The 9318-nt window shown below is 38.9% G+C and overlaps 1 pseudogene; it reads right to left on the bottom strand.

Annotated features, from left to right (window-relative positions):
- Positions 1 to 364: 364 nt before the first annotated feature.
- LOC138176820 (cyclin-dependent kinase 1-like) lies at positions 365 to 1554 on the bottom strand (annotated as a pseudogene).
- Between the last annotated feature and the right edge of the window lie 7764 nt (positions 1555 to 9318).

Below are 9318 nucleotides of genomic sequence, written 5' to 3'. Positions count from 1 at the left end.
TCTCACTGGAGTACCTAGGGCCCCTTTAGGGCTCCCCTCCCCCAGTAGGAACAAAGAGCACAGAAACACTCCTTCTCTAGAACAGGCAAGATCCTGTTCCTGTTAGTTCCAGAACGCATGCACGGCTCACTCCACCCACAATTCTCACTTCTGTGACTGAGGAAGGGGGCGAGGGATGGATAATTTTTTTGTTACAGATAAAAAGGAAACCCTAGTTATTTGTCTGTTACTTAGATCCTCTGGACTGTTATATATATATATATTTTTTGGATTTACAGTTTTATTTATAGAAAACAAAACAGCTGTAGTGATGAGATCTATATAGAGCATTACTCATTATAATGATATTTATGGTTTTATGCAACACCTTGGAAAAACAGAGGACAGCTTCAATTTTACAACAGAGATAGGAAACACATGTATAAAGACAAATGTTGACAGAGCTTAACATCACAAGAGGATTATCCATTCTTGATACAAAACCCCAGGAATCACTGGGCTGAACAACTAGAGGTTCTTAATCTTACTGCCCAGGTCATGAAAATATGAATGGTTCAAGGCCATTTTGCCAGAAATTCGTTTGGCAGGATCATAGTCCAACATTTTAGAGCACAGATCAATGCCGTTTTCATCAAGGTTCTTGACATGTGACTTCAAACTTCCTGGTTTCCACTTGGGGAATGTATTCTTATAATCCTGCAGCGACTCAACTTCTGGCTACATTTCATTATTAGGAGTCCCCAAAGCCCTAAAGATTTGGAAGAGTTGGTCAATTTCAGAATGCCCGTGGAAAAGGAGCTTCTTGGTTGCTAATTCAGCAAATATTGTGCCTTTACTCCAAATTTCTACGGGAGTGAAATACCTGGCAGACCCCAGCAACATCTCTGAAGACTAGTACCACAGTGTTACCACCTCATGTGTATATATAGGAATTCCAAAGGCCTGTGTAAGTTCAAAGTTGGCTAGCTTAATTACACCTTTATCATCTATTAACAGATTGTGAGGTTTCAAATCTCTGTGAAGAACTCTTCGTGAGTGACAGAAGACAATGCCTTCTAAGATTTGGTACAAATAACTTTTAATAAGTGAATAATCCAGGGCAACTAGGTGATGTAGTGAATAGAGCACCGGCCCTGGAGTCAGGAGGACCTGAGTTCAAATCCAGCCTCAGACGCTTGACACACTTACTAGCCGTGTGACTTTGGGCAAGTCACCTAACCCCAATTGCCCTCCAAAAAACAAATAAACTAAAACAAAGGGAAGAATCCATATACTGGCCAGGAAGGATAGAATCCAAGTATTTCTTGAGGTCCATAGAGAGAAATTCAAAAATGAGGTAGAATCTAGCATCCTGCCATGAGTACATCTTGAAGGCTGACAATGTTAGGATGAGGAAGCTCTTTCAACTGAGAAATTTCTCCAATTGCAGCACTTGGAATGTCCTTGTCCTCACTCTCTAATCTGATTTTATTCATGGCTACCGCCTGACCTGTAGTTTTATGCTGACCCTTATATACCTTCCCCAGTTTTCTCAATTTTGATGTAGTTCTCCATAGCTGTTAATATGCTGGAGACTCTGAGGAGGCTGAGGCTGAAGGGGCAGTGGTGGCAGCTGCGGCAACAGCAACAGCAGGGACTTCTCATTCACCTCAGCTCCCCAGACACCAACTGAGACCTGGACTGTTACATTCTTGAAGAAGAAGAACCACTCAGTGGCCACTCTTGAAAGCTTAGCACCCATTCACTAGTACTTCATGTACTGATAGCACATGAAACAACTTTTACAAGATATCTTAAATATATGAAAAAGGAAGAAACATAGAAAATATTTTCAGTGTCCTAGAAAGCCTCTGCACTCTTGTGTAAACATGTGTACTCACCTGTATCATTTCTGTTGCATGTGGGCCATGAAGATTGAAGCAAGTTTCACAATTATCTGAGTAATATGGCTGTGTAGACAGAGGCTTTGTGAGCAATTTAATTCCAGATTATCCCTAAGGAAAACAAGAACAAGCAGTTTGAAGTGATTACATTTCAACTTTCAAATAAATAATAAAACAAAGTATGTTCAGCTCAAGAGGACCTTTAAGACAAATAATACAAATATAAAAAAATTACAACAAAATCGTTTTACCTTTCTATAATACTGTCTCTGCACTTCACTTCATGAGCCACCATTAAACAAATCTTCTGGTGTATCAGAAAATTTCTTCTTGTGTTTTATTTTCATTTAGTCCAATGACATGTAAGATCCTTGAGGACAAGCATGTTCTCATTTTTGTATTTATATTCCTGTTGCTTAGCACTGTAGCCTGGCCTGTTATAGGTCTTTCAAAAATCCTTGTTGATTGATTGGTTTTATTCTACATCGAGTTTTATAGGTGTGGAAACTCCCTCCCCATAATTTTTTGGTCTTGAGGTGAAGTGACTTACCTGTGGACACATAACCAGTATTGTCAGAGGCAGGTCTTTCCGGCCCAAAAGCTGGCTGCACAGCTAGCTATGCTAGGTATTATGCTTGATTTCTTATTCGCAAATCATTTCATACATTGATATTTTGCTCTCAGAGAATTCATCAAAACTGTGACAAAGAAGAAAGAGATCCTATTAGAAAGGCTTGCTGTGGAGATAATAAGAGGGAGGCTTATTATTATTTCCCTTATCCTTAATTTACTCCATATTTGAAGTTTCTCTAGGCCTTAGATTGCTTTAATAGTTGGAAAGAAAGTTCTCCAATGAGGGGTTAAGTCATTTGTATGTTTTGTGACTTTACCTGTTTCCTTGTTCTCTGTAGTCTTCACTTGGCACTGGTGTGTTTTCCTGGTGTGATGGTGGCCACTAATAACATTTTTCTTTTGCTAAGCAATTTGGTTGGAGTAGGGTAAGGTTTATAGCTTCCAACTAAATTGACAACTTTCATCTTTTTCTCCATTCTTGTTTTCTCTGGTTGTATCCCTTTCCTCTCATCAGTCTACAGAAACCATCTATTCTCTGTGCTTGGATTTTTTTTTTTGACAAAGATTCTGTTGAGCAGCACATTTCATTTTCTAGCTTATCTCCTTATGGGCAGACTAATCATGGATCAGGAACACAGAGTATGTTTTGTCTCTGTCTTTATTCCCTCCCTCCCTCTTTTCCTTTCCCATAATGCAGTAAAAATTGGCTATTTCTTTCCTCTTTACGCCCTACAGAGATTTTAATGTAGTTGACAGACCACAAAAATACTCCCTACCTTGCATGGATTTGGACATGTCCAATAAATCTTAGCATGGAAAAATTTTCTCTTCTGGGATAGTGTTCACAAATTAAATTTCATCTTAATTCTACCTTCAGATACAGTATGTTTGGATGTTGGCATTTCCAAAGCTAGTTCAACCCAATGCAGCAACCATTTTTTAAACTCATACTTTGCTGGAGATAGCTAGAGGGAATGCTGGGCCAGGAGCCAGAAAAACCTGATTCAAATCCAGCCTTAGACACTTATTAGCTGTGTGACCCTGGGCAAGTCACTTGTGTTTGCCTTAACACATTGGAGAACGAAATGGCAAATCACTCTAGTAGATTTACTTAGAAGACTCCTAGGACAATATTGGCATGCTATGGCCCATGGGGTCATGAAGAATCTGACACAAGTGGTATTTGACATTCAGACACAAGAAGCAAGAGAAGCATGAGAAGGTAAACAGGGAAAAGAAATCATAAGGAACTTATCAAAGTTGAACTATTAACATTCCTACATTGTAACTGATGAAACTTTTCTCAGTATGAAAATAGTTGAAGGAAATAGAAATATATATATATATATATATATATATATGTCTATATAGGAGGGTATACGGACGTATGAATACATATGTGAATGTGTGTATATATGTTTACAGGTATACATAGATAGAGGGCACAGGGCCAATTTAATAGGAAGGGATGATACTTAAAAGGTGAAATTAAGAGGTGAGAGAGTTATATAATGAGAGGAGATGGGGAGACAGAATGGGGTAAACTATCTCATATAGAAGAGGCAAGGGAAAATGGTTACAATGGAGGGGAAGAATAGGAAGGCAAAAGGGAATGGGTCAACCTTATTCTCATTGAATTTGGCTTGGGGAGGGAATGAATACACACTAAATAGGGTATCTCACTCTCCAGGAGAGTGGGGGGAAGGGGATGAGAGGAGGGATGATGGAAGGGAGGGCAGGCTGGGGGGGAGGGAAGTCAGAAGCACCCACTTTTGAAAAGGGACGGGATCAAACTAGAGAACAGAACAAGTGGGAGGTGGGATAGGAGGGAGGGAAATATAGTCAGTCTTTTAGAATATATCTACCATGTTATTGTTTTGCATTAGCTACACATGTACAACCTATACTGAACTGCTTTTCTTCCCAGTAAGGGTGGGTGACAAGGGAGGAAGGGAATGAATATGGAATTCAAAGTTTTAAAATAAAATGTTTAAAATACATTTGTGTATATATATATATATATATATATATATATATATATAATTAATACTATTTTACATTTAATTGGGAAATAAGATATATAGGCACTGGGGCATAGAGACCCACTGGAAAAGTCGAAGGGGTTATGGGAGAAGATATGGGAGAGAGCAGATTGGAGGAGGGGATATCTGTGGGACTGCTGTTTTGGAGTGGTGGGTAGGGGAAAAACGGGGAGAAAATTTGTAACTCAAAATCTGGAAGAAATGACTGATGTACATCAGAATTTAATAAAGCATTTGAGAAAAATAAATAAATAAATATCAGTCCCTGCCATCACGAGACTTGTGCTTGCCTTAGGACACAGTTAAGATACAGAGATGAAGAAACACAAAATATATACAGACATGTCTGTGTCTCTGAGGTGGGATTCCACTCACGGAAAGTCTTTTTGTTGTTGTTTTGTTCTCTCTCGATTTTTGCTACTTAATAGTATTTTATTTTTTCAATTACATATAAAAATCGGTTTCAACATTTACTTTTAGAAGATTTTGAGTTCCACATTCTTTTCTCCCTCCCCTCCCCTCCCCAAGACAGCAAGCAATTTGATATAGATTGTTCATGTACAATCATATTAAACATATTTCCACATTAGTCAAGTAGTGAGAGAAGAATCAGAACAAAAGGGAAAAAAATACAAGAAAGTAAAAAAAAAAGGATTAAATGGCATACTCCGACCTGCATTCAGACTCTGTAGTTCTGTCTCTGGATGTGTATAGCATTTTCCATCATGAGTCTTTTGGAGATCATTGATCATCACATGGTATTGCTGTTACTGTGCACAGTGTTTCCTGGTTCTACTCAAGTCACTCAGGATCAGTTCAAGTAAGTGATGTCATTCGAGTTGTGTTGAGGTGGGTCATCTCTAAGGAATTACAAAGACTCAGATCCACTCCACCCAGTTGGAAAGATGTATTACAGTTTTGAAGTTTCATCCTCTGGAAAGTGTCTAAGTCCCTTAGAGGGATTTTAGCAACTTATAGAGAATATGATGCTGATGACATAATCAAGATTTACATAGAATAGAGGAATGTGATTAATATTAAGAAGGCAGGAGGGGTTTGTTGAGGGACTAAGTAACAGACAAGGGGTCCACCGCCTTATTGTAACTGTGCATGTGGTTACCTGTAATGCACACAGTTCGGGAAGTTTGTATATGTGGTAACCATAATATAATAAGCCTTTCTACATCATGGGTTTACTGTAGGTCAGTTCTTTACTGTCACTGCACAGGCAGTAATATAGGGTGGGCCGGCCCCTCCTACAGTGAGGTGGTGAAGCATCCTGGTGGTGCTTGTCTTCTGATAGGCCACCTGTTGTGGTCTTGTCTGGTCAAGATGAATAGTTAGATATTGTGGTCCTGTCTTGGACTAATGGATGATGCAATTGTGATCGCACACCTTGTTCTCATAGGAAAGGGTCTAGGGGGAGTGCTGGGTTTCTATCACATGGGCATTCCTGCTGTTTTTGTGGGAACTAAGAGTTCAGGGACGCGCTTGTTCTAGTGAGCAGTGAGGCATAAGTTAGAACAATGATGGGGGTCGGGGGCCTAGGTAGATACAGTGAGCCTGTAGTGAAGTTTGGATATTGGGGCTGGGGGCAGTTCTGTTTGGACTCCATTATAAATCTTTCTAGGTTTTTCTAATATTCTCCTGCTCATCATTTCTTATGGTACCATAGTATTTCATTACATTCATATATCACAACTTGTTTAACCATTACTCAACTGATGGTCATCCTCTCAATTTCTAAATCTTTGCCACCACAAAAAAGAGCTGCTATAAATATTTTTGTAAATGTAGGTCCTTTCCTCTTTTTATAATCTCTTTGGGATACAGACCTAGTAGTGGTATTGTTGGATCAAAGGGTATGCAGTTTTATAGCCCTACATTGCTTTCCAGAATGTTTGGATTAATTTACAACACCACCAACAATGCATTAGTGTTCCAATTTCCCTACATCTTCCACTGGAGGTCCTTAAGTAGAAGTCTGATGACCACTTGTTGGGTATATAATTGTGGGGATTCCTTTGGGATGTGGCTTAGACCAGATGGTTCCTGATATCCCTTCCAGCTCTAAATTCTGTGGTTCTGTAAGTACACTCTAATTTTTGGAGGAGAGATCCCTAACAACTGGCAGATTCTTTTGAACCTTGAAGGAAGATAATGATTCTAAGAAGCAGCAGTAAGGAGGAAGAATATTTCAGGCATGGGAGAAAGCTTATACAAAAGCACAGGATGAGGAACAAATAGTTCAGTGTTACTGGAATGTAGAGTGTAGGTGGGGAGATGATCTGGATAAAGGATAGTGAACTACATTTTGGACATGATGAGTTTGAAACACCTGTGGACCATACAGATAGAAATGCCAACCTGGCCATTGAGAGAGTCACTGCTATTCATTTTCCTTATCTCTGCCTTTTCTAATCTTTGTCTTGTTCCCAAGAACATCACTGCTGCTGTCTCTTATACCCAGCCTTCCCTTATTGTTTGTGCTGTTCTTGGTGTCTTCAAATTACAGGACATCTGCCTTTTTGTTTTCTAACTGAGCACATCCCCCTAATCCTAATAAAATGGAAGCTTGTTGAGGTTTTGGTTTTCTTTGTATAAGTATTTCCTAGCATAGTACTTAGCACAGAGCCTGCCACCTATGTAATAGGTACTTTAAAAATGCTAGTTGACTGCCTCACTGCCTTGCATTTGTAGGTGCTTAATAATGTATATTGATTCACAAAACCAATACATGCAGTAGTATTTTGTATTCTTTGTAGTTGTTCGTCCTTTGTTTTCTAAAAGAACCAATGACATCATGACTTAAGTGAGACAGAGTTGCACAAAGTCATCAGCCTCACTCTGTCTTCCTGAGTCATTGAAATACAGTGGCAGGACAAAAGCCAGGATGATTGGCATTTTTAGTGTCTGACCAGGCTCTAAATGTTCCATGTCCCCTACTTCAGCTACCTTCATGGCTGTTGGAACAAATTGTTCTCATCTCCCTGTTCCTCCATGGGAGTATTCACAATGCTTGGGGTAGCCATCCCCCTAATTCACTGGTAGCTCTGAGGCCTGTCGGTTACCCTCAAACAGGTTTGGCTCTCCCCTGTGACTCCAAGAAGCTGAAGCATACGCAGCAGCCACACTCCAGTAAAACCACCTCAGCGGATGTGTTCTTTGTTCTTTTTACTTAATTATGTGACTGTAGAGCAATGATGTGCTGTATAATATCATTTATGAAAACCACCTGCTTCCTTCTCATGCATTTATCAAGACTGCCCATGATAGATATCAGTATTATTCTCATAAAAATTTGGTAGAGCTGGGAAAGTAGGTATAGGAATTGTTAACATTTTCACTACCCTTTTCAGTAGTAGTAATGTCCATAGCTTTTTCTGAGCATTTGGTTTCTTCTGCCTTTTTGGATATTTCTAGAATTAATTTCTCAAAGCCTTTAGCATTGTATTTAGCACAGACCTCCTCTGTGTATACGTTGTATATTCTAGCATAGTCTTCCTGCCTTTGTTTTCTTTGCTACCATTTCTACTTCCTTATGTCACACATTGGGGACTGCAATATTAGCTTTCTTTGGTTCAAGAGATTTGCAAAAGCAATATTCCATTTCTTCTTCATTGTAGAGACACATGCTTCCCAGACTCTCTTTGGGTAAGGAAAGAAAAAAGACTTGGGGAAGTGGCAGGTGTAAGGCAGATGACTCAACATGTCTCAGATTTCCAACTTGCCTCCCTAGAGACTTCAGGAAATTTCCCTTTGGGTGAGATATCACATTCTCAGTGGTATGTGTTCATTCCCTGTGTTGTCTGATATTTGAATCTGTATAACTTCTGTTTCCTATCTACTTGGATATATGGGTTTTCTCTGATGGCCTTCTGAATAACTAGAATAATCAAGCCAATAAGTGTAAGCTTGAAGTTATGCTTTCCCGTTCAAGGCATAGTGATTAGGGAATACTAGTAGATGTGTTGTTTTGAACCTCAAACATCATGCCCCTATGCCAGCAATATTCAGGGGGTGGGGACGATAGCTATAATTCTAGTCTAGTAGCCCTGGCTCTCAGAGAAGAAGAGAGTGGCCTGCCACCCTTGTGGTCCCTTCTCCTATTTTGTATCAGGCTGCAATTAAAGTCTGTTTTGGAAATGAGTGGGCAAGATCCCATAGATTTCTATCCATGCCTCCCCAGGAACCATATTTTGACAACCCATATGAGCAAATATACACATTTTATGTGGGCAGTACATATCCTATATGTAATTCTTCCTTATCTAGTTAAAAATATAGTTTTCAAAAGAAGAAATGAAAGCTGTTAGCAGTCATCTAAAAATTTGTCCAAAATAACTAATAATAAGACAAGTGAAAATGAAAAGAACTCTGAGATTTAACTTCCCTTCCATCAAATTGGCACAAAAGGTAAAAAGTGGGGAAATTTAATGTTGGAAGACTATCAATTTTGTTCAATCATTCTGGTAAACAATTCAAACTAAACATTTATTAGATTAGTCATACCCTTTGATCCAGAGATACCACTACCAAGTCAGAATATGTTGATAGAAAGAAAAGATCCATGTGTACAAAAATATTGATAGCAATATTAATTGCAGTAACAGAAACGGGGAATGATGCCCATGCTTAACAATTGGGGAATGCCTGAACAAAATGTGGTGTATATAACTATAGAACATATAAATGTTTGAAATAGTGCTTTACTTAACTGTATTCAGAGGAAGGGATGGGGTAATTGTCTGGATTTGGGTTGGTAAAATGTCTTTTTTTAGTATAATCTATATCTAAATAAAGGAATGAATAATTTTTTA

The sequence above is a fragment of the Petaurus breviceps genome, unplaced genomic scaffold (genome assembly GCF_028583685.1).
Source record: "Petaurus breviceps papuanus isolate PSGF00001 unplaced genomic scaffold, PetGlider_PUasm1.0 90205, whole genome shotgun sequence".
Classification (NCBI taxonomy): domain Eukaryota; kingdom Metazoa; phylum Chordata; class Mammalia; order Diprotodontia; family Petauridae; genus Petaurus; species Petaurus breviceps.
The sequence above is the reverse complement of the archived record's forward strand: the minus strand, read 5'-3'. Positions and strand labels throughout refer to the sequence as shown.